Source organism: Cyanistes caeruleus, chromosome Z (assembly GCF_971803275.1).
Source record: "Cyanistes caeruleus chromosome Z, bCyaCae1.hap1.1, whole genome shotgun sequence".
Taxonomy (NCBI): domain Eukaryota; kingdom Metazoa; phylum Chordata; class Aves; order Passeriformes; family Paridae; genus Cyanistes; species Cyanistes caeruleus.
The window spans coordinates 3,627,222-3,652,430 of record NC_141732.1 but is presented as its reverse complement, the minus strand read 5'-3'; the positions used below and the strand labels follow the sequence as shown (position 1 = coordinate 3,652,430).

At 37.9% G+C, this 25,209-nt stretch overlaps 1 long non-coding RNA gene across 1 annotated transcript in view; it reads left to right on the top strand.

Annotated features, from left to right (window-relative positions):
* LOC147647992 (uncharacterized) overlaps positions 1–12,581 on the top strand; it is a 54,282-nt gene extending 41,701 nt beyond the window's left edge. Inside the window, exons 5-6 of the long non-coding RNA XR_015280579.1 lie at positions 6,475–6,516; positions 9,424–12,581. This is a non-coding gene — a long non-coding RNA (uncharacterized LOC147647992). The remainder of the gene's footprint in view (positions 1–6,474; positions 6,517–9,423) is intronic.
* The last annotated feature ends 12,628 nt before the right edge of the window (positions 12,582–25,209 follow it).

The following is a 25,209-nucleotide window of genomic DNA, read 5'->3' as shown; positions in this document are numbered from 1 at the left end:
ATCTCCAAAGTTAAAGGAAAAAAGAGAAAATGTTCCCTGTCTGTCATTTCTGAGCAACTCTGTGATTCACAACCGATTGATTTACCACTTTTCAAGTCAAATATTTTTATTATTCTCAAATCAAATACATTTTTGAACAGAAAGTACATTGATATGTTTATCTGATTGTAGCACTCAATTTTTTTTTTAAGCTTAAGGAAACATGGAAATTGAATGCAAAATGGTGGCTGAACTTTTGTGAATTAAAGCTCATTTTGTGAGGCCAATACACTCTTTAGCCCATACACTCCATTAAGTGTTGCTAAAATCCTCCTACCTGAGACAGCTTTTTACCTAGCTTTTTATGAGCAATAAAACAAGTTCTGCTTGGTTTGTCCCACTAACAGGCAAGTCAAAATTCCTGTGGAAGTCCCTTCTGAAGAATTTTTTTGCCCAGAAATGGTTTTTTTTTGGAAAAAACAAAAAAAACCCAAAACAGAAAACAAAAAAAACCCCAAAAATCCAAAAAAACCTCCCCCCTGAATAACAAAACCCAAAAAAACTCCAAAATACCCCCCTAGCTACTCCTCCCCCCCCCCCCCCCCCAAAACCAAAGCCCAAACCAAAACCTCAAAATTTAAAATTTAAGTGGATTATTACAATTTATAATTGGATGACACCAAATTTGGGACATGAGTCAATGTGTTCAAGGACAGGGCTGCCAACTGGAGAAACCTAAACAAGTGGAAGGAATAAGCCAACAGGAACCTCATGAAATTCAAGAAAAACAAATGCAAAGTCCTGACCTGGGATTGAATAACCTGGTCTGATCATGCCTGTGAGCTGCACATTTGATTAGGGACTTCTGAAGCTCCCTCTCAGTCTGAATTATCTAAATCTCTTATCACTTGGCCCTAACATTAATTTTATTCCTTAAACACATTAATAGTCTTAAACAAATAAATTTAAATATTTTTTTAATTAAATTTCTTTTTTTAAAAAAAGATATCTGAAAATGTAGTAGAACATCCTAATTTTAAGTTGCATATGACCTAGTTTTCCCTGTTGATTATGCTTGATCTCTCAGTTCCTTTATCTGGAGTGATATATGAAAGTATCTTGGCACTGCATGTGCAGACTGAGGAAGCCAAGGTCGTGCTCTTGTTTTCTCTCCCCATCTCTCTTCTGATGTGAAGGTTTTATTAACTGCTTGGCCTGCTGCTAATGTGCACCAAACCAGTTTTCACTGCAAGCCCCACGTAAAAGGAAAATCACGTTCCTGGAAGCTTTCTCTGGTTTATCAGTCAAACCCAAGCCAAGGGGCCGTGCGGCCTTCTCTGTCCCTGCTGTGTCCAGCAACACTGGGCTGCCATGAATCAAACCAGGCCAAACTCACAAAGCACAGAGAAAAACAGCTGACAACAGCCTGACCGCACCAGGAAGCTGCTAATGGACTTTGGGAAGCTGCGATTAAACAGGTGAAGGGTTTGGAGGCGACACAGAGAGGCTGTGCAGGCTGTGATGCCACCGGCGGTGACAGGAGCAGCAGGGCGGTGGTGGCATCTCCCTCACTTCAGCATTGCTGCTGCTGCCTTGGGGCTGCCTTTCCCACAAGGGTCACCAGCTGGGAAAGGCCATCTCTGTTTTGTTGTGCTTGGTGTCACCATTTGTTGCCTGGCACCTGCTGTGTTCCTACCCAAGGGTGCAGCAGAAGAGGCTTCAGGTTTGGCCTGGCCTTGCTGGGAAGGATGGACGGTCCATGATGGAGCAGGAGACTGAGTCCTTCCCAGGGAAGAACCCCTGGAATGTGGTTAACATCTATTTAATTAAAGAGTTGTCTTTAATAAATGTCTCACACATTGAACACTGAATCCCTGAGAGCAGGAGGCATCTCTCCAGCAGGTTGTGTGTGCAGCATATTTCCATTTAAATAAAGAAGCCCACTTTTAGGAATTGCGTGGAGCTGCCATTCCATGACAGCCAAAATTTGCATGAATACCCAAGACTAAATTTTTCAGAGTTTCCCACCTTTATGTAAAGAAGAGGAGAAGCAGCCTGCTGGTCCCAAACAGCATCTCCAGGCCAAAATCTGTACAGGGATGATACAAAAAAACCCCAAAACTGTCACAAAGCCAAGCCTCAGGTTAAAAGTTAAAAAGTAGCATATGGGAATCTTCAAAAAAGAGAGGCTTTTCATGGGTGAATTTATAAGTGTTTGTGGCCGTTTTGCTCAGTAATGAATCCACAGACAGCAGAGCACCAGAAACAGATCGTTCTGCAGCTGCACCATCTCCCAGACCCGTGGATGAGCAGCGGGATCTGTGCTTGTGCCTCATCTGACAGACAACTTTGTGGGGTAGTGCAGCACTGCTTCTGCAGCCCACTAAATCCACCAAAAAACCCCAAACAATTGCTGCCATATTTAACTGCAAATAATGCCCAGTGACAGTCTGCGTGGGTGCAGGCAATTACCATGTTCTCTGCATGGTGTGAATTCCTCCTGTCACCGACCAGCTGCAAAACTGAGTGTGAAGGAAAGCTTACTTTGAAGCCAGGGTTTTATGTGAGAGTATGCAGAGTAGAATTCATGGTGGAGCTAAAAAAAAAAGAAAGATAATTCATATATTTAGCTGTTCAAATAAGCCTTAACTTTCAGTGAAGATCTATGTGGGCAAAAATTGATGTTATTAATCCTAATATCAGCTCCTTGTGAAGAACAGCCCCATTTCCATTTTGGATTACTGGGTAGTGATCTCAACAGATTTTAAAAGAAGATAAATATTGTGGATATGGTTCCTAATATTTTTCCTTTTGAAAATTCTTCACATAAAACTAAAATGTCATATAGTTTTAGTCTGCTAGCTCTAATCAGACACATTTATAAGACCAAGTGTCAGGAAGAATATTTGGAAATAGCTGTCATTAAAGAAGAATCTTTGAAACAGTAGTAGATGCCGAAAATCAAGCATGTTCCAGAATAGCATAAAAGAACCAGGTGTTGAAAGTTCCAAGAACTGTAAGTCAGTCTCATCTATGGTAGCTCCAAGTAGAATAAAGAAATTTGTGCCAGACCATTTTGCCTGAGCTACATGTAGTCATTTAAGGACAGCATTGCAAAACCTAAATATTTTTCTTCCTTGAGACAAGTTATGTGATATTTCCTGCAGAACATTTGCACAAAGACTCTAAAGATCCAGTATGAGCATGAAAAAAGCCTGACATTAATCCAACATATGCAGCTCTTTTTTACCCAGGAAAATTCTTCCAAAAATGTTAAAGCAACATTTCATAGCTGCAGTTACAACTATTTAGCCCAAGTTCCAAGGAAGACTAAATTAAACACTTTAAAAAGAAAAAATAACCAGAAGAAACTGTGCTTTTAAGCTCACAACCTGGGAAAGATCATCAGGCCACATTTGAGAACAGATTAATTTATCCTTAGCTAATTACCCTGCAAGGTTCAGCTGAGCTGCCAGCACCACTAACAGTCAAGACATATCACAATGGATTGTTCTGTCTGTTTGATAAACTCATTCACTGAACACATTGATTTCTGGCCGTGCATGTACAATAAAACCTAGGCACTACACAGAGCTACTACTCATCTCATTCAGATCATTTTCTGCCTTTTTGTTATGGCTCATTATTTTCAACCCAGTTTTTGCATCATTCTTTCTAGTTTGGGGAGAATTATGGCAGTCAAGACCAGTGTGTTCTAGTTCTTGCTCTGCCGCTCATTATCTCTGCAGTTTTAACAGCTCTGACTTCAGCTGGCCTGTCTGCAAAATTTGAATAGTATTTAAAAGTCTCTGGGGGTCTTTTAAAGTATAAAGTAATTCTCATAGTGAAATACACATACATTGCACAGGGACATAAAACTGTAACATCCCAGAGTTTATTCATTTAGTTGTAATATCCCTTTGTGGCAAGCAGAAAGTTTGATTTTGATCTGAAATATGCACAGAAAAAAAAAAACCATCATTCATCAAGAATACCTTTTTTTGTCTTTTCAGTATATAGATCACACAAGTTTCAAGTTTCCTTATTTTTTTTTTTTTTTTTTTTAGTTACTCAGTAATGTACACATAAATACGGGAAAAAATTGAAGTAATTAAACCTAGTGTAACTTTTTGACTTAACAATGAATAAATTACACACTAACTAAAACTACTGCTTTCTGCAAAATCAGAGAGGGCTTTCATTATCAACCAGTCATTATGACTGAGACCAAAAAGAATCAAATCAGGTCCTTTATACTGAAAGCTTAACAGTTTGCTGAATCTTAGTTGAAATATGGTGACATCTTGCTTTGAATGAAGGTACTCAGTGAAGTTTAATTTGGATCCTATTTCCTAAAAAGCCAGTCCTTAGATTCAGAGCACTGCTTTCATTTTAATTTCTGTTTCTGTTAAACAGTAAGACTTTAAAGAAAAACTATGTCTTTAAAGCCTAAGACAAAATATATCTTGCTACCTGCAGAATTAGAATGAACTTCCTTTTTAGGAGTGTAACAAAACTAGAAAGTAAACATTCTTCTCAAGAGAGGGCAAGGAAAAAAGTATACAGTTCATTAAATCATACCAAAAGGACACTTCAAAAATTAAAAAAATTCTGTGTGTTTTAGACTGTGCTCTGACTGCTACTTTATAACAGACGAATAGTAAGCAGAATAAATAATCTGTAAAACCCCCAAACTCCATCACTTGTTGGTTGGTTGTCTCAGCAACATCTCTGAGTTATTTGACTACTCCTGTTGCATCAAATTTCATACTAATTGAGATGTATCAGAAATATCAATGATTATTGATAGTCCCCCCGGTGCTGTGGTAAAATCAGCCTTAAAAAGTACATAATTATTGGGTTTATAAGCCACTGGTTTGGCTCAAATTATGGTGAGAGCATTTGGTGACATTTTAGAACACAATGTGCAAAGTTCCTGCCTTTACATTGCTGGAGGCTAGTGTTGGCTGTTTTGATATATTCTTAAGAGAAGAATGGCATTGGTTCATGGCATTAAGGGACAATAACAGCCTTCAGCTGGCCTCTGGAACCATCACCCATTCTGTTGACATTATCTTTTGGCTGTCTGCAATTGATTTAAAATCAAACAATGGCGTTACATAATGTGCACTTCATGAAATTACTGTCTTGTTATTAAAGTTCTCAGCTGACCTTCCCTGTGTATGCAGCCACTTTGTAGCTGGTCTAGAGACAGCTCTCAGATGAAGATTTCATCAAATTCTCAAGGGCTGCATCTTCATTTCTTCATTAATTCAGCTGATCTGACACTGAGCTCGGGCATTTGTGGTCTGACACCTTGCAAAACTCTAGGGAAGCTGCTGTGTCCTCAGTGGCACTGTCACCACTCTGTTAGGACCAAAAAATGTCTGCATTCCTGGTTAACACAGGTTTTTCCAGCCCAGATGTCCTTGCATTAGTCAAACCTGGAGATATCTGGGAAAATTTTATCAGCCCATTTTAGTCTGTAGTCATAATTCTCCAATATTTCCAAGCCAGCATCAAGAGCTGGCTCAGGAGTCTTTTGTTCAGATGCACCATTAAAAGGTGTTACATTTTCATTTAATAGTCCCTAAGAGATATTTCCTGGCAATTTGCTTAATCTCTTTCAGACAAGGTTTTTTGGGGTTTTTTTGGTTTTTGTTTTTTTTTGAGGGGCAGGGGGGTTGATGTACAACATCCTGTGGCACTGAGTCCTGCAGCTTGACTGCATTTTGTGTGTAAAATCCAGTTTCTTTTTCACTCATTGCCTCATGACTGCAATTATATATTCATTCTTGAATTGGGAAAGACAGTTAATAACCCTCTTCTCTTTGCCTTTTTTGTTGTTGTTGTTGTTGTTGTTTCATTCATGGCTTTTTAGTCCTTAATTGTGTCCCTCCTTTGCCATTTGTTTTCCAGGTTACCAGAAAAGTATCTTTGTCATTCTTTTGCCCATTTCTCCATAATATTTGATTCTACTATATCCTTTTAAGACGGACAAGATCTTAAAATCATAATAAATACAGGCAATATTCAAATTCATGCAATATTCAATGTCATATGTAACAATACTCTGTTGTATATGGTAAAACAGGGAGATTTTCTTTTCTGTTCCTTTTCTGTTCTGTTCCATGCTTTCTTTTACTGTTAACAAGAACAGAGATAATGTTTTCCCAGAAATAAATCAACTATTATTAACTTAAAGTTCCCACCCTGGTCGTTATTACTCAACTTGGAGTCACTTGTTGCACATGTACACTTAGGAAAATTTCTTTTTCCCTCTGCTTTTATCTACACCGCATTTTCTCAGTTATTTTATTGACCACTCTTTCTCCTTCTCTGCTTCCTTATAGCTCGTTTTTACTGACCTGAGTGACTTCAATTTCAAGAGAAAACTGCCACACTGCTATCACTGTTTTTCTCAAATAATTTATTAACGTGCTGGACAGCCTGTCCCATGTCATTAGGACTTATTACTTTTCCTTTTCTTCACAGGAGTGTGATCCACCTGTAACCCCATTTTGAGCTCTCAGCAGGGTAAGGTCCTGAAATTCTCTCAGCACTGAGCAGTTTACACTGCAACAACTATTTTTTTTTGGTCTTTGCAAACCGAGCAGTTACCAAACCCAGCTGAAGTTGCTCATGGTCCAAAATGGACATTTTCTTCTTGTCATAATTACTTCTGAACGTAAAGGAAGGTTTATGAGAGCTGAGGCCTTATCTAGCCACCACAACATGTCATATTTATCACTGTAATGGCTCTGGGAATCACTCTGCCCATAAAACACTGGCATAATTCAAACAGTCTCAAGTGTTTGATGCAAAACACACTTTGAAGTTTAATCACGACCATAAACACTTATCGCTTCCCCAACGGTGCATGTGTTCAAAGATCACATATTCTGTGTGCAGTCCAATGTATGAAAGGACTAGGATAGGAGGGTTTTCCCCGTATTTTTATCTCATCTATGTCCTGCAAAGATTTCCTGCCTTAATAGGTCGTTACTGAGTTATTTTTGACTGTTGTACCCTGAAAAAAAGTAGAGTCCTACTTTCTCATCTAGAAAGCTTAGTGGTACTGGAAACTAAAATCTTAAAAGGTGACTGCAGCACAGAGAGAGAGCAGGAGAATCAGGGAGGAAGTGGTAGTTTTACAATAATATGTTAAGCACTTTAAAAACCTTTAAAACTTATAACAGTCCAATATAATGCATGTAATTACATTGTAATTATATTGAAGTTACAATGTGTGTAATTATGTTGTAATTGCATAAATAAGGAATGTTTAGACCACTGAGTAAGTATTTCAAAAGTTTGGTTTTTCAAATTATTTAAACCTAGCACAGTGACTGCAAAAAACTGCTTTCCCTTATAATTCTTAATATTTGCTACAAATTAGGATTATTTAAAGATCATGAATACAGTGGAATTGCATTTTCAACTTGAACTAAGTTCAAATTCTTTTTAGTATTTTTTCAGCTCTAGCATGGTAACAAGCTGGTAACTAAAGCACACCAGCAGAAAAAAAACACACAAAATTTGTAAGTTTTTTGTAAACCTTAAGAGTAGAAAACTATCTACCTATTCACACCACTGTGTATTTGTTTTTCTTTACAAAGAGGAAACCTGGCTCAGGGCTCAGATTTGCAAGGTGGGAAAATCAGACCAATATGGAGCATATATAAAATTTGGGGAGCTTATGTTTTACTGCAGAGTGTAGAATTATGTGTCTCTGTAGTTATCAAATTATCATAAATTTTATTAAGTCCTGCTTATTGATGTTATTTTTTTAATATACAGGAAGTAAGAACTGGAAAATTTAATTCTTTTTTTGTATTTGTAATGTACTGATCCAGTTGCTAAAATTGAATATGAAATCTGAGGGCAAACTGACAAACTGACTGCATACCAGCTCAAAATAATGAATTCTTGTTTTCACAAGAAAACAAGACATTCCCTTTTCTGAAGTTTCTTCTTCTGTGGAGCTGCATAAGCAGTCAAATCTTCTGTGTCATTAATAATTTAATAAAATCACAAAACCCTTTAGAAATTTTAAGCTGAACTTAACGTGTGCTAAACCAAAGCCACAAAACAAATTAGCGTAATATGATGGTAGCACACAATTTTAGAATTCTATCACATAGAAACTCCTAAATTAAAAGCATCACAGTGGATGACAGGGGTTTTAAATACAAATTATACAGGTTGTCTCTGCTGTCCTCCTGAAGGGCATGTATTCCATGGGGTGTTAATCCAGGAGATACCTGGAAGTGTGCCATTCTCAGCTTCAAAGGTGGGACTTTTCCACAGAAAACCTCACTTCAGAGGGAGAAAGATATTCTGGCTGAGAAGGATGACATTTTGATAGATTTGTAGGTTGTACCTGCATGGTCTTCCTTCTCACACAAAATTCCTTCAAGGTCCTGAAGGCAAATTCCTTTTCTGTCTTACAAGCAAAATAACCACACATTTTTCACCGAGTGTTCAATAAGGAGAGCTGTAATAGGATCCCCAGAGCTGTGCAGGTCTGGAGCACAAGTGACAAAGTCTTCATGAGAATGGCATCAAAACTGTCTTCTGAAAAATCCCCCCAGTGTGTTCTCTGTGTGGCTTTTGCTCTCATGCTGCACTGCAGTGCATTTTTAGCTGAACTCCCTTTGTGTGCCACAGTTCGTGAGCACAGAGACAGGTCAGGAACATCACCATGAGAGAAGAATATGAAAATACAGAATTTGAACTACTTTCTGCCAGAGGCACATTAGAAGCTCCTGCAGAGGCACAATGACGTCAAACTGGAACAAAGCACCTTCGTTTCAGCAAACTCCCATATTAACAATTGTTACTTTTATCAGTGTCAAAAAGCCCCATACTCCACTATTTGCTGCTGCTTCCTCATCTCTGCCCTCTCCAGTGAAAAGCTCAGGCTGCCAGAAATTACTTTTGGGGAAGCAAGTCTTCTTTGCATCCAGAAGTCATTCTCATTTTTCTGTGAGATCTCTAAAGACCCGAACGTTGTTTCAATTGCCTATAAATGAAATCTGGTTTATTTGCATTGAATGCATTACATTACATGCATTAAACTTATTAGCAATGCATCTGAAAATTTATGGGCTAATGACATTCAGATCTCAGGCTCCTAGCAACCTGCTTTTCTCAAACCCTCTTCTTTGAGGGTTAAGTGTCTCATCAGCACTATTTTATATTTCTTGTGGATTTGTGGGAAGGAAGGCTTTTAGCCACTTTTAACCACTCCTTGAAGTAGCAGTATGTGAAACAATGGCCATTCATTTTAGTGTCAAAATTGAAAAAGTGCTGACAAAGAAACCCTTTTATTTCCTTTCATGCACATTTCCACATTTATGCATAATAGGTTCTATGCTTGTTTTCATCCAGTAATGTTTTGTATACGTAGTGTTTATGCCATGCCTTTGCTCTTTTTTACAGGGTGTGGCTGGTGCAAGTGGTCCAATGCTGATCTTGTAACTTTGTTGAGTGGACAAAGTAATTCCCAAGCATTTTCCAAAATCTGGAAGCCCCAGTGGGCAGAATTTCCCATCATTCATCTCGAAAGGACAAGACCCAGAATGTTGGGAAATATCCTGAAATTTTGGGCATTAATTTATAAACTGGATTCAGCTGCAGCCAAAGGAAATCAGCGCAGCACAAAGTGAAAATTCTGCACTTCAGAAAAAGGAGAATGTTGCTTTTGGAACAGAGGGACATCAAATTAGATGCCAATTAGAAGACTGGATTCTGCATAAATTTTTTTGTGTTTTAGTAGCACCTTAGGAGCTTGGAGGGGGCTGAATGCAGGGTCATATGAAAACAATGCAAATACAAGGTTGGTTTATTTTCTTTTTTTTTTCCACATAGTAGCTATTTTAGGTTGGACCACACACCCTGAAACCACTTTCTTGTCCATAGGCACAATCTGTCAATTTTCCCTCTCTATACAGGTGAGACATTTTGGTTCTGCTCTTGTGTAGTTGCAGAGCCATAGAGTCAAGGTAAAACACTATGACTTTTAGACAAGACTAAATAATAAGACTAAAATCCAGTGTGGGTGTACAAACTGGGTCTTCAAGCTCCTGCTCTGATCAGGAGCACTTAGAAGGCAGAAGTCAGAGCTGTGCTGGACTCTGATAATCCATTCTTGGCTTTTGTTACTTCACTTTAAGGACAGAACAAAAGGAAAGCAAACAAACTACTTCCAAAATACATAAAAGTAGGGAGTGAATGCATCCTGCAACGGAGATTCTTGGAGGGGGGAGGTGGTATTCTTCCTTCTCACATTTCCTGTTATGCATTAAACATCTATATTGCTTAGACAGGAATGAAAAATGGAAAGAAAAATATTGATATGTATATATCTTAGCAAAAGATCCAGATAATTATCTTCCTTACTGAAAACCTCATCAATCTTTTTTTTTTTTTCATTGTTTTGGCCTGCAAATATTTTCAAATTATGCATGCTCCTAGAGAAAGGAGAGCCTATGTATTGGGTCAGCAGGTTTTAAAATTAATTTTCTTCTGATGACATAATTTACATGAATTACTAAAATCCACTAGATTTTTTCTGGAGATACAACACTGCTGCTTTTACTTTCCTGGAACTAGAAAAATTCAGCTTTAGAAAAAAAATGTCTGCACTGAATGTTGAGCTGGTGCATGTCTATTCATGTCTATGAATTTGGCTGTTTTCCTGCCATAAGTCCCTCTTTGGGGGGAAAAAACCCAGAATTTTAGTTTGTGAAACTTACTGGAGAAAAAAGTATGGAATATAATCCAGTGCTAGAGTTTCTGATTTGGGGCTTTGGATGTGTACTTTCCTCATTCCTCACACACACAGCTTTTAGCCCAGAACTGAAACTAAAAATCCTGTTAGCTTTCAGAATGTGGCACTGTAACCCCTTGGCTTGATAAATATAAAGAGCTGTGATGCTGCAGCAAGGAAATTCCTACGAGCCTGGTCTGGCTGCCAGGGTGTTGCCATGCCACTTCTGTGCTGCTTGAAGGTGCCATTGTTAAACACTCATATTACACACACTTCTAGCCTTGCTGACATTTAATTTAGAGCAAGACTTGTGAGAGTTTGGAGGGGTTGAGAAGCACAAGCAGCTTTCCCCCATTTGACACAGAGAGTGACCAAATATATTTGCAATAAATATATCTGCAATAAATATTCACCTGCTTACAAGTGGATGTTGAGGCACTGCACTCTGTGTGTTTGAATGCTTCTCCAAGGAGTTACTGCTTACTTTTGCATAGCTGTAAATTACAGAAAAGCCATCTGAGTTATCAGATTATATCATTTCTTCTAATGCACTGCACTACAGCATCTGCAACGCATGGTGCAGAGATCCATGCCTTACTAAAATGATTTTTTGTGATTCTTTTGCAAATACTGCTCAAAGAATATTTATTTTTATTGTTTTTTGTGCTGTTGAAGAGAGAGAAATCGTGGGAAGGCACTGAAAATCTGTTCTGAGTATCTTTACTGCATATTTGGCTGAGTTAAAGGAGATTCTTGCCGTGGTATTGTACAGCCAGTGAGACAAGTCAGCCCAGTTTGCAGTGCCACTTCACCTGGACATGAGGGTTTTATTTGACAGTGCAAAGACAAAAGGGCAGGATCTCTGACAGTATCACAGGAATGAGAAAAGTATTCTCACAGCCTCTCCTTGGACCGCAGATTACAATTGCTGTGTTTGACTACCTGCACCACAGCTGAAGCAAACAGTGAGCAAAGTGAACAGTAGGAAATCTTTTATCAGGCAGCAGCTTTAACCACAGCTTGGTTCTGCCAGTGCCAGGAAGGAAGATGGTGGAAGAAAACCATTGGCCAGCTATAGCTCCCAAAGGTTCTGACATAAAATTAATTGCTGTGCAAATACAGTGATGCCTAAGCCAATTTCTCTGGGACTGCATATAGGATATATATTGATTTATGTAAATGTGGGCACTTTATCTACTGCTGGGGCAAGCCCCATGTTACAATGAAAAACTGGAACAAAGCTTTGTTTGTGGAAGAGACTGCAGGAGAGTATGGTAAGGTACTTGTGAGCTTTACAAAGTGTAAGGCTGGCTAAAAAATATTTTTATATGTAACACCAAACATAAGCAGATTCTGTGATTTTGAATATTTTTATTTTTTATTTTTTTTTAACTTTGTGGTGATTATTTGGAACTGCAGGAAGCCAAGTCACATCTAAAATCTGAAATGATAAGATCTAACAGTGAGTTAATATGCACAAGACATTGTCCCAGCTGCTTCCTTTGTGATGGTGAGGATGCTTTGATTCATCTCAGTCAGGTTCCGACTGTTGCTGCAGTATCTGACACTCTTTGCCCCTGAGAACTGCTTTTTCTCTGAGGTTTCTCTTTGGCAAACACTCAATAGCATTGATAGGACCCCTGAAACCCTTCAACAGCAACAAAATCATAGGAGGCAGCCTGAGCTGATCATTTAGTGTAAAGCACATGTCTGGAATTTTGAAAAAAAAAAAAAGCCACAAAAAAAAAGAACAAAACAAAAAACAAACAAATAAAAAAGAAACAAAACCAACCAAAAAACAAACAAAAAAAGAAACAAAACAAAAAAACCCACCAAAAAACGCCAACAACAGCAACAATAAAAACCCCAAACTGTAAGATTTTAGTGAGAGTCTTGATCCTGAACCATTTGAAACCATTAAGGCTTTTCTGCAGATGTCACTTGTAGGTAATTTGCTACCAGGAAGAGATAATTAGAAGTTTGGGGTTTTTTAAAAGTTGTTCAACTGCTGAACCATGTGTTCCCTTTGATTCCCCCATTTTTTCTTGTGTTCCTTAATCCTTGTTGTCTAAATCCTGTCATATAATTAGTATATGCTCAGTTTTTGTCTGTTGCCCTTCTTCAGTAGAGATGACCTTAACTTTGTGAAGTATTTACTTACAAATTCTTGTTTTCTATTCCCCAAACACAATAATTTAATATGCTTTGAACACAACTTTATACCACAATTAAAAGTGTACAGGAACTTGCATATGGTATTTTTAAATAGTGTTATGTCAATACTACTTGGATTGAAATATCTATTGAAAGCAAAAATATGTTTATTCAACTTACAGATATCTTTTTATGTGTAGTTTATATTAAACACATCCATGACTTTTCCATGACTTTCAACTTTAGTGTGAGTATGGCATCTTTGCTGTTTGAGACCATCAAATCTTCTTTCTTTTTTCCAGCATGACAAATAACCAATATCTTCTCTGCTCCAGCTTGTGCATTCATGTCATCTGAAGCATGCAAGTTCCATCAAATCAAACTATTTACTTTCTTAAAGTGCTCAAGTGCTTTACTGGTTAGTGTGTGCAATTACCTTTGGTCTCTGCTAACTTAAAGGAAAAAGAAAATAATCTGTCCCCCATGCATTCCAGGGAAAAAAACCAAAAAAACTACCAGCACTCTCCCATTTGAACCTCCTTCTGTTTGCTGCTGCTCCTTTTTTTCAGAACAGGAATTTCTTTAGTCTGAAAGAAGTAAGGAATAAATCAGATCAAAGCCCTTTTTTACTTGTGACATTAGACTAAAACCCTGCCACTCACAAATTATTACGTCTTTGTCACTGCTTGCTGTATGTAAAAGAGTTCATTCAAACTTTTTTTGTCACTAGTCAGAAATTTGCAATAAAATTGTGAGGGAAATGAGTAAAATGGTAGTTTCTGTACCATTCTGATCTATTCACCATGATTAAAGACAGAGTAGTGCCTTTATGGAAGGTTTGGGGCAGTTCTACATGTAAGTTCTACACTTACATGGTTAAGGGGTTTGTTATGTAACATAAATAAAAATCTGTGGTTTCCTACTAACCAAAGAATGTTCTAAAAATGGTTCTTTGACACAGGAGAACACTGCAATCCTTTCACTACCCTATTTCACACAGTACAATGAGACTCATCATGACAAAACAAAGCCAAATAACATGGAAGCTCTTAATTAGTCACATTAATAATAAAATCTAGGTGTCACAGAGAGGCTGCCTTAGGTGTGACTTATTTGTCAGTCTGATGAGGAACTAGACTTTGAATTCTTTGAGCCTTGAGAAATCTTTAAAATGTCATGTAGATGGGAAAGGGTTACAGAGAGAGTTGATATCCAACCCTCCTGCTCCTAAAAATTTAATCACTGTGAAAGAATTAGGTGAGGCTCGAAGAACTTGTTTGGCTGCAAAGTGTCATCAACACAGCCTGAATTGTTACTTTTCATGCTGGACCCAGACAAGAAGAGGTAGATGAGATCTTTCATTAGAACAGGAATGCACATAACTATGCAGCAGCTTCTGTCAGTGACCTGACCTTTTCAGGCTGGTTTCTGTCTTCAGCTCAAAAGGTACTAGATGTTTTCAACCTATACAGTAATGTAGTTGTGCCATTTTATACTCATTGTGGGTCTTCTTGCTGTTTGCCCTCTGGATAATTAATGTGGTGTCCTGGCAGTGGTCTGTGGGCATGGGGCAGTGTGAGGGAAAAACAGAATTAAAAAATGACAGCTCTGGAGCTGGTCACGGTTTATTTTGAACTGAAAAGATGAATTTATAGCCATTTCCTCTTCTTCCTACTAAGAAAATCAAACTGAACAAAAAAGCAAAATAAAGAACCAATGGACCAACAAATAACAACATCCCAACAAAAAACCAAACCAAAAAGCAAAAAGCTCAAAAACAACAATGGAAAACAAAACAAGGCCAAGCAAACAATCTAACAAACCCCAAAGCAAAACAAAAACCAAAAAAACAAAACAAAAGAACCACCAAAACACCACCAAAACCACCAAAACACCACCAAACAAATAAAAAAAAAAAAAGAAAGTGACCTTAATTATTATTATATATAGTATATATATGGTATAGCTTAAACCCTATGTGAATTGGTTCTGGTTTCTTTTCCCCCAGTTTATCATTCACTGATTTATTTAATAACATTTTCTTTCAACAAACAAATTCAATGCTTCTTTGTTGTTGTCTAAGTAAAACAGATTCAGCCCCTGGGATTCACAGGTGTTGTCCTACCTCTTTCTATCTCAGGAGTGGAATTTTTTGACAGCCCCTCCAATCAGGTTTCAATTAACTCAAGCCACATGCACATCCCTTAACAAATGTTGGGTTTTTTACTACAGAAATGCTTTCCAAGAAGTTATGAGTCTACTGATGGACTCTGTGTTTCTTGGAAAACAAACACCACCTCCCTCATCAGTGTAAGAGGTGTTATACGTAAAACTTGCTGGTGATGCCACAGTAATGGCCTGGAAGGATTTATTTGCATATTAAATGCTTTAGGTAACACTCAAAATATTTTGCTAAGGGACAAGGATATGCTTTGCTGCCTGTAGGCTCTAAATCTGGGAAAACTATAAGAGAAAAGATGAGCCACCCTTAGTGCTAAAACTCTGAAGGCTTTGATCCTTGCTCACCACTTTCTGGGAGATACACAACTCCCCAACTAAATCAGTAAGAATGTCCTTTTTTTTTTTTAAGGAGTTGTAGAAATTACTCAAATGTAGTACAGAAGACAAATTTCCAGAAGTAGAAGAAATATTAACTGTGCTAGTATTTGCAAAAATGCATTGGGTATTTTTATATTATGTTTTATCTGTTTTTTTCACAGATCTTACTAGCAACTACATTCCCACCCTGTGTTACTCTTTGTTTCAGCAATTTCTGTCATTTACACTGTCATTTAACAAACTAGTCTACTATATTTATTATATAGTATTATACTTTATTGCTGCTTCATGACTATTTTGCTAGTGCTTGCCCAAAATGTTTTTTTTTCTTCACTGTAAAACCTCTAAAATTGGTGCCAAGTTCAATGTGCTGCATGTTTCAACCTTTGTTTCATCTCCTCATTCTCCTTCTCCCTTCATACACCTGTGAGCAAAAACAGCTGTCCAAAGGGATATTCCAGACATGTGAATTCGTGCTCAGCAATTTGGTTAATAAATTGCCAATTTCAAGATCTGGCCATACAAAAAAATTGAAGGGCAACATGTTTTTCTACAATTTTAGTTGTAGTTACAGTTCACAGCTCCCTTTTGTCAGGCTGATGAGGACCTAAACTGACAGATTTCTTGGTTATTTTACTTCCAAGAAAGAGTGAGGCATCTTGCCATAGTGCCCCCAAAAGCATGATTCTTAGGTGCTGAGTTTTTATTTCATGGAATATCACATATTGTTCAGTTTTCATGCCTCAGGGCTGCATTTGCTTCAGAAATATCACATTTTCCTTGATTTTAGTGAAAAGCTGGAGTAACAGCAATGTTTTATTGGGCTGAAAGGGGAGCTACATATTTGCTGAGGGTCCTTTCACAGACTTTTCCCCAGTACAGGGGTCTTCTTCCAAGCTTAAGGACTGAGTTTCCCATTTGGGTGCGATGGTTGAAACAGGTGTCAAAGCAATTGACTAAATCACATCTTGCCTAAACTGTTCATTCAGCTGTTTTTTGCTCCCCTCAACAGCTGCTTGGCCCTGAAATGCTGCTTAGCTTCTTAGTTTCTTCTTTATACCTTTCTTAGGGTAATAAATTACTTTTTTGACAATTCTGAAGCCTCCAAACTGAGTCTTCAACCCGTGTTTCTACCACAGGAAGGCCTGGAAGCTGCCAGGTATTGATATTTTAAATATCAATTGTGGTGTCCACAAAGCACTTCTGCTGTAATTACTGTCCTGAATGGTGGTTCCTCCAGCAAGATTTTGATTCCACACACAGGAAATTAAAGTCATGACTATGCACCACTGCCGTGGAAGACAAAATGTAATAGACTCCTGTCAGAAATGGGTGATTGGAAAGAATCTTTCAGAGTCTTTGAGTGCCATAAAAACTGTGACATGTGACATGTAGTTAAACCATCTCATTTCTCGTGGTGTTCAAGGTGTGCCTGGGAGAGAGGAAAAATTTCCTTTTAGCGCGGTGAACTTCTGCAGAGCGCAGACGGGATTGCTGTTCTTTGTGTGTTTAACCCCGCTGGTTAAACCAGCCAAGCCAACGTTCCTGTGTGTTTTCATCCTTCATTCTCTTGTGCCAGCAGTGACCCTGGAGGGCCAGGTGCCACAAACACGAAATCACTGCCAGAATGACAGAGCTGTCACGGCTGGAAATGACCTCGAAGATCACCAAGTCCAGACATTAACCCAGCACGGCTGTGTTCACCAGTTAAACCCTGTCCCCAATAAAGCACATCTAGGCTTTATTTTTGAAAGATTTCCAGGGATGGTGATCCCAGTGCTTCCCCAGGCAGGCTCTTCCAATGCCCCACCATCATTTCAGCAAAGAAATTTCTCCTGGTGTCCAATCTAAATCTCTCCTGGCACAAGGCAAGGTCATTTCCTCTCCTCTCTCGTTCTGGTCCCCCTCTCCTGTCAGGGGAATTGTCAAGAACCAAAACCACACCCTGAGACTCCTTTTTTCCATGCTAAATAATGGGGTGGGGAGGAAAAAAAAGGCTCAGGAGTTGCCAGGCCTGATGCTGTCTTTTTGCACTCCCCAGAAGAGATTAAAAACACAGGATACCTTTCTTTACCCTGGCTATCAGAAGATCTTTTGCTTTGCTATGTACACCTTCAGAAACCTCAGAAAATATTTTTCCCAAAGTGGAATGTTGACTTTGGAAAGAACCAGAGTGGGAGTATCCATTAAAAAGTTTTTGCAATTTAGAGCTATATTTATATTTCTAATTGTGCTAAATTCTTGGCTAATAAAATAATTATGAAAATACAGCGTACTCTAACATACCCTTGAATTAAATTATGTAAGTAAACACACTTTCATTATTACTTAATTTTCTTGTTTATCCAGCCAAACTCATCAGATAGGTTACAAAGACAAGACAGAAAGCAGAATATATGGTGTAGACTTTACTTTTTGTTTTTACCTAAAAATGTTTATAGAATTACTCCTGATGATACCAAATGTTTTTACCCTTTCAACGTGTTTTACCCAATCAATGTAAAACCACCACAGCCATTTTAAATTAACAGTGAGCATCTTGAATTTAAATTTGTTTGAATAATATTTAAGTACTCTAAAGCTCTTAAACATTAACAGTGGAAAAAACTAAAGTAAAACATCATCAAACCAGAAATTTAAATGGATGAAAACTTCCCATACATGCAAGAAAATGTTTACTTGCGGTGTAAGTCACAGATGACATCTCTAGCATGTATTGCAACACTCAGTGAAGAGGAAAACATTTAATAAAGTAATTTAATGGTTTTTAATGTGACAATTTTAATAGCTATGGCTTTTCTGCTTATGTAATTTCCTTTTCATCACACACACTTACATAAAAGCTACCTCACCTAAATAACCCACTAATTAATGTCTGTATTAATTAGATGGTAATTGAAAGACTCATTCTGAGTCATTTTTAGAATGTTAACAGCAATGGCTTTTTCTTTTTTTTTTTTTTTTTTTTTTTTAATTTTAATTTTTTTCATAGAAAGTCCTTCAAGGTCAATATTATACAGTTCTGGGGTTTTTCTCTCTCCTGCCCATCATCTTCCCAGTGCATCACTAAGCAGCTCAGCTGACACACAGAGATTACAGCGAGGGAGGTGGAAGAGCAAACTAGATTTAGTTGGGAAATTTCTTGAATGTGACAGCAACAAGCCCTGCTAAAAAAGTCATAAGCCATTCTGCAGCATTTGTTCATCACAGCACATCACTCTGAGTGCAAACAGAGCAGGAGAAGCCAGGGAAACACCTCCACTGGTGGAAGGACAAAGTGACCTCACAGTGATTCTGCAGCTTGGAGAAAGAAAGAGCTCTCAGTTCTTTCTCATGTGCACACCCCCACCAAGAAGCTTCTTATTAATCCTGATCTGCCTTGATGCTGATTTACCACAGAAACTTCAGCAGGGATTTGATGCACCCAATTTGCAGTAAATTCTGTCTTCAGTTGGCTGACAGTTCATATTTCATTGAAACCCAGTGCAGCTGAAGAATGTTCACATTTTAAAATCAACCATAGGACTTTAAAATGGGCTTTACATATTTTATCCCCATCATTTTCAAAATGGGCCAATCTAAATTCAGAGTCTGTAGTACTGTAAATTTTAGCAAAAGAAGGGAAGCCTCCTTATCATTTGCTGCTCGTCAGGGTAAGGATTGAAGAACTGGGGCTTTGGCCTCATTTTCTTGATTTTCATCCTTAAACAGAGCTGGTCCTTTCTAACAAAAAAAATTGTCAGACATTTGAATATCTGTGAATATATAAGTGTTTGATAATTACTTTCAAGGGTTTGGCCTACAGAGCAGTTAAGATAAATGCTTTTCTTACCTGAAACCTCATTTTTTGGCACATGTAGTAAGATGTGACAGACCTTGATAGCTATGGGAAAAAATGCCTTTAAAGTTAACAAGGAAAAAAAGAATGAAAAAGGAAAATAGCCTCTGTGTGTTTCTGTGAATGGAATTTAAGCTGGTATGGGAAAGGATTCTACAGTACTTGTGATGTTTGCTTTGGCTGCCATCACAGAAAATATTTCAGTGGTGAAACCAAAGGTTAAATGCAACCGGCAGGAAGTTATAAAGGTGAATTGCATAAGACGTTTCTGAATAACAGGAGTTTACAACTCCAGCTATTGCTTCTGTTCAGTGTGCATGGAAGCATTGCACAGTAGCAGTAGTATATAAAATGCGAATTTTAGAGTTTCGGCTGATAAGTTTTTCACCCTTTCACCCTTTTTTTTATGCTGAGATGGTACATATTTACAGGGTTAAATTTTATTAATATAATAAATGTTGTATAGCATAACATTATCATTGTAAGTATACAATATAATTATTATATACTATATAATTGCAAATATAATTCATATAAATTATGGCATTTCATCAGTTAGAACAAAGTGAAGTTGCTCTTTTTTCTTTTGCTAGACTTTCTTTAGAGTTCCTGCTGTTAAAGCACTTTGGGAAGAAAATAAGGAAACTTGTATATGGCTGTTACACAAACATGGCAAAGTGAATTTATTGACACTATTCTACCTCTGCAGTTTCCATGGTGAACACACAGCAGTGCTGCTTCTTCATAGCTTTCTGCCCAAAAACCACTCCAGAGCTCACCTACCACTAATTTAACTACTCAACTTTTCAACAGCAGTGCTTTGAAAATACCCTGAAATCGTTGCTTTTATTACATAATGTGAGTACAGATAAGAGGCTTTTCTCCCAACATGTGCAACCCACAGGCAGAGCACCCACTGAGCTGAGACTTTTGATATTTAATGTGCACCTTTGTTTAGGTTCTCCAAACTGGGTGTGCCCCAGGTAGCTCTGTCAAGCACATGGAGTGTGATATTTCTGGCAGTGTCTAAGCTGATGAGCAGTGCAAGGGTAAAAAGTCACATCTCTGAGCCTGTGAGAGGAGTATTAAGCTTGCATGACAAGGTAATTTTAAAAATAAACGAGTTCCAGGGGTTAAAAGGAATGCCTTTCTACACCGTGAAATGCCAAATTGCACATGGTGAGGTGTGTGACAGCTGTTCAACACCTTAGAGGAGTAAGGGAGATTTTCCCACTGAAACAGGTAAAGGAAATTCTTTCAAGCAGATTTAGCTTATTTCCTGGCCATCTGTAAACAGACATAAACAAATAAATTATTACCACATGAGAGTCACTACAAAAGGCAAGGAAGTAGTTTTAACTCTCTAATAATTTTTAACATTTGGCTTAATTCTGACTATCATGGGCAGCTTTTCTCCTAACACCTTTTCAATGCTAAGATTTTGCAGCTCTCCCAGCAAAAGAGTGAGAGAATCCTCTTTGGCATGATGGATCACACTGAAAGGATACTGAGATTAATGAGATGTAATCACGCAAATATCACATTTCCTATGGCATTTTTCTTTCAAATACAAGGCCCACTGGATTTTCTACTTTGCCCTGAGTCTAATAGGAGCTTGGCAAATATAGCCCATCATTTTATAATGAAGAAGCACAGGAAAACTAAAAAAAAAAAATCCGTGCAAAAGCAATTGCAAATAGCTATGTCAAAAAGTGTCGGGACATGGTTGTCTCACAAATGTTGGTTCAAATGCATCATAATTTTAAATATCCTTTGATATATAAATTGATCTATAGATATAGATATATACAAATTTCACATGGGCTGAATGAAACTGTGATTCTTGTCAGTTCCAGTTTGGATACTGGCCTAGCTGCACTAGCAGAAATTCCAATTTCAATCAGATTCCAGAGAGGACCTTTTATTTGGAAACGACAGGCTGGACAGAATTGCATTTAGAATGCCACATTTGTCTCCTGATAGGATGATTTCCTATCAATTTATTTAAAGATAAAAAAAAGGTTCTTCCCCCAGAGGGTGCTGGGGCACTGACCTGGTTCCCCAGGGAATGGTCACAGCCCCAGAGCTCCAGGAACCTTTGGACAGCACCCTCAGGGATGCACAGGGTGGGATTTTGGGGTGTCTGTGCCGGGCCAGGACATGGATCAATGGTCATTGTAAGTCCCTTCCAGCTCAGGACATTCTGTGACTTTGTGGTTCCAGATGAACTGCAGAAAGAACTGCCCACAGCACCAGGCATTTTGCAATTAAAATGGCACAGGAAATGAAATAATTCTCAAGATTAATTCACTGAGCATTTTTTTCCCCTACAAATTTTCGTATTCTGTATGTGCAAACCATTGAGATGAATTTGCCCAGCTTTGCTCAGAACTGGATTTGTCAACAGCCACTAACTAGAAGAGTTGGTTAATAAGTATTTGCCACAAAGCACTTTGCGTACGTAGCAAAGTGTAGCATATGAAAATATAGTTTAACTAACCAAACAAAACTGGTATTTATCACATCATGTATCTGCCATACAAATATCTTAAATGGGTTTATTGTCTATTATGATTATAAGACATTGTTCTTTACTCTGTTTTATTCCATTATCAACTGACAACTGCCTTTTAGTTTTATATAAAACAATAGCTCATTTTATTATGTGAGGCTGTGAAAATGCACATTTTTTTCACTTAGTTCTGGAAGCATTGTCAGGGAGAGTTTTCAAGCTGCTCATTAAATTGTATCTTCTTATTACTACTTCTAATTTGGACCACAGCAACACTGGGAATTAGTTTTAAGCAGCACCTAGCAAAATGATGTTTAGAACCACTTACTAAATTCCTCTTACATTAGCAGGAATAGTACTTTTTACTAGTATTAACCATGGAGAAGTGGTAATTGTATTTCTGCATTTCAGTTCACCCATCATCTGGACACTCTGCAAATGAGTCTCTTTGAACCATGTTTGAACCAACAGCTCTGGGTTTGGATCTTGTTTGTGCTTGCTGTTTGTATTTTTGGTGTTATTTTAAATTTGCTAAGTTGGTCCAATGTATTACAAAATCCAAACAGAGTTACTTCTTCTGCAGACCTTTTCAGCTCAGGAAATAAATATTTGTACTTAGATATTTACCCTGCTTCTTTGAAGCCAGGCTGTTACAGAGCAGGTCTCTAACAGAGGCTTCCCAAACTTTACCTCACATGGGAAATTCTCATAGGAGCTCCACTATTTCTGGAAATGAAACTGCATCTCTTTTTATCAAAGGTAACATCCAGCCCATTCATAGGGTGATTTCGGGGAAGCTGTGAGAGATTTTGATTCTCTGGGCATCTCTTCCATAAGATATTCTGCAACAAAGATGCAGAGGACTGGGGTTTGTATTGAGGACTTGCAATGGATTAAGGATGATTGCAAATGATTCTGAAATTCAAAGGCTTAAAATGGGTGGAGGCAGCTTCATAAAAACCTCGGTGTCTGATAAAATAAAGCAGAAATCATAATCCTCATGGAGGTGCTGGCCTGTGTAGAATTATTGCTTGTGTTTTGCTTGCCTGCTATCCCTGAGCCTGTTTGCTGTGAAAAAACAAACAAACAAACAAAAAAAAAAAAAAGATAAGGAATTGCCAACCATGCAGGTCTGGGGCCTGAACCACCCCAAGGATAATACAAAATAATTCAAGACAGAGGATTCAGGGGCAGGACACAAAAAGGCTGTGAAAATACAGGCCTCCAATGAAATTATGGAAGAAAATTACATATACAAAGCCTACCTTAGACTGAAGGAAACAGAAGCCAAATTAAAAGCATTTTTAAAAGAAACTGAAGAAGGAAGACCAGGAATTTCAACCTGATGAGCAAAACAAGACATGTCCAGTCCTTGACTGGAATTCAGCATTCCTCTCCAGGTGCAATGTTTCCTGATGTTGCTGCCTGAGGCTGTCTGACATGCAATTTATAAAACAGCTAGGAATTCTATCTTACTACCATAGTAATTTAAAATTTAGCTGACAGCTGAGTCACCTGGTTGTATTTCTGCCCTTTATTTAAATTTTTCCAGTTTAAGTTGTTCATTTAGGGTCCAGGTTATTTTTCTATACTGTATCTAGTCCTGTTGATACCTGCTACAGTTTTTGCAGTGAAATTCACCTTCAATTCAGATTAATTGAATTGGACTTTGCATCTTCCAGCTATGGATTTCATGCTTATCTGGTAATTCCAGGCGCATAACCAAAAGCAGAAATTTGGAGTATTTTTGGGGGGAAGGAGGGAAGAATTGAGCCAGCCTGCTTTTCCAAATTTAGATTTTAATTTTTTTTGGTGTCTGTAAGGAAAATATTTAAGAATTGCATTGCTCGCTGTATTTTTAAGACATTTCACTGTCAGGCCTTGAAATTATTCCAAATTTGTCCAAGACTTTCCTCACCTCTGAAGCTGTGTTGAATCTTACCAAGTGACCAAAAAACTCACTTTCTGTCTTTTCTTTTTTTCCTTTTTTTTTTTTTTTTTTTTTTTCTTTTTTTTTTTTTTCTTTTTTTAAAGAAATTCCAGTGTGGAAAAAAAAAAAAAGAGAATATGGCATCAGTGGGACAACTGAGCAGGGAACTGACCTTGCCATCCTGTAGCCAAAGTTAAAGACTCTGTGATGGAAAGCAAACCCCTAGAGGTCACTGTAATCATAAACATTCACGGGGAGATCCAGATTTGAGTAATGTCACGATTAAAATAAGCCATCTATAGAAAGGAGCTTACAGTCAGATTTCTGGCCCGTCCTGAAGTGACCCCTCCAAAGCCATGGTGAACGTCACTGGTGATGGTTTGGCAGCACAATCCATCACTCTGTATCAGGGCACAGCGTCAAATTGTCAGAAATTACCAGAGCAGAGCTCTGGGGGCTTGTCCTCGTCAGGGAAGGAGGGTGGTGTGCAGGGGAAGAAGGAAAGGCTGTGGAGAAGGAAAACAGAAAATAAGTGAAAAAGATGTGCTTTGTCACAGTGTCTTGGACAAGATGGTTTTTATTTTTTCTCTATATTAGTTACAGATATAATAACTGATTAACTGCTATATTAATTATTTCACTGTATATTTAGTTTGCTAAACATAACAGTCTAGCAATCCATGTTAAATGGGTGAATTTAACATTTTTATATTAGAGAGGACTGCAGAGCAGGCAGGGTGTTTTGTCTGTGTACTGCACACACCGACTCAAAAGAGGCTTTCTCATGCACTAAATGGGGACAGACCACTTGGAAGCCCATTCTGAAAAAGGGGAGCAAAATGAACTCAGAATGCTCGTAATAAAGGCTACAGCAAATAAATGTAAAATAAATAAATTAAATAAATGTTAGATGATCAGTCCACAACAAAAAAACCCCCCACATTTCTTAAAAAAACCAGAAATTTTCAGTGCCTTACTTTAATTCATAAACATTCCACGCTACATCTGGCTGGGAAGCAGTTTATGATGCTGATGGAAGCAAAATCCTGTTGATACATGTATTCACTGATTGTGTTAAAACCCAGATTAATTCACTACCAACAAATTCACTACGACGTGAAACAGAAGCAACTTTGCAAATGTCACAGGGGCTGCATCTAATTATGCAGCAGTTTATTTGGACTTCTGGCTTTTACCTAGTTCTCTGAGGTTACACAGCATAGTTATATTAATATAATTGTATTTGTCCTCAGGGGAATGTGCTATAACTTGACAGCCAAGAGAAGAAAGTACGTGGCACAAAGGTACTGGGACACCACTGTTTTCATGTTTATGCTTTGCAGACCATGTAAAATTCATATAGACCATTTTCCAGTATATTGAAGCATTTAAAAGGTGTGTCCCTTACCAACAAAGTATAAATCTGATTTTTTTTTCTGGTGATGACAAGTGATGGAATACAC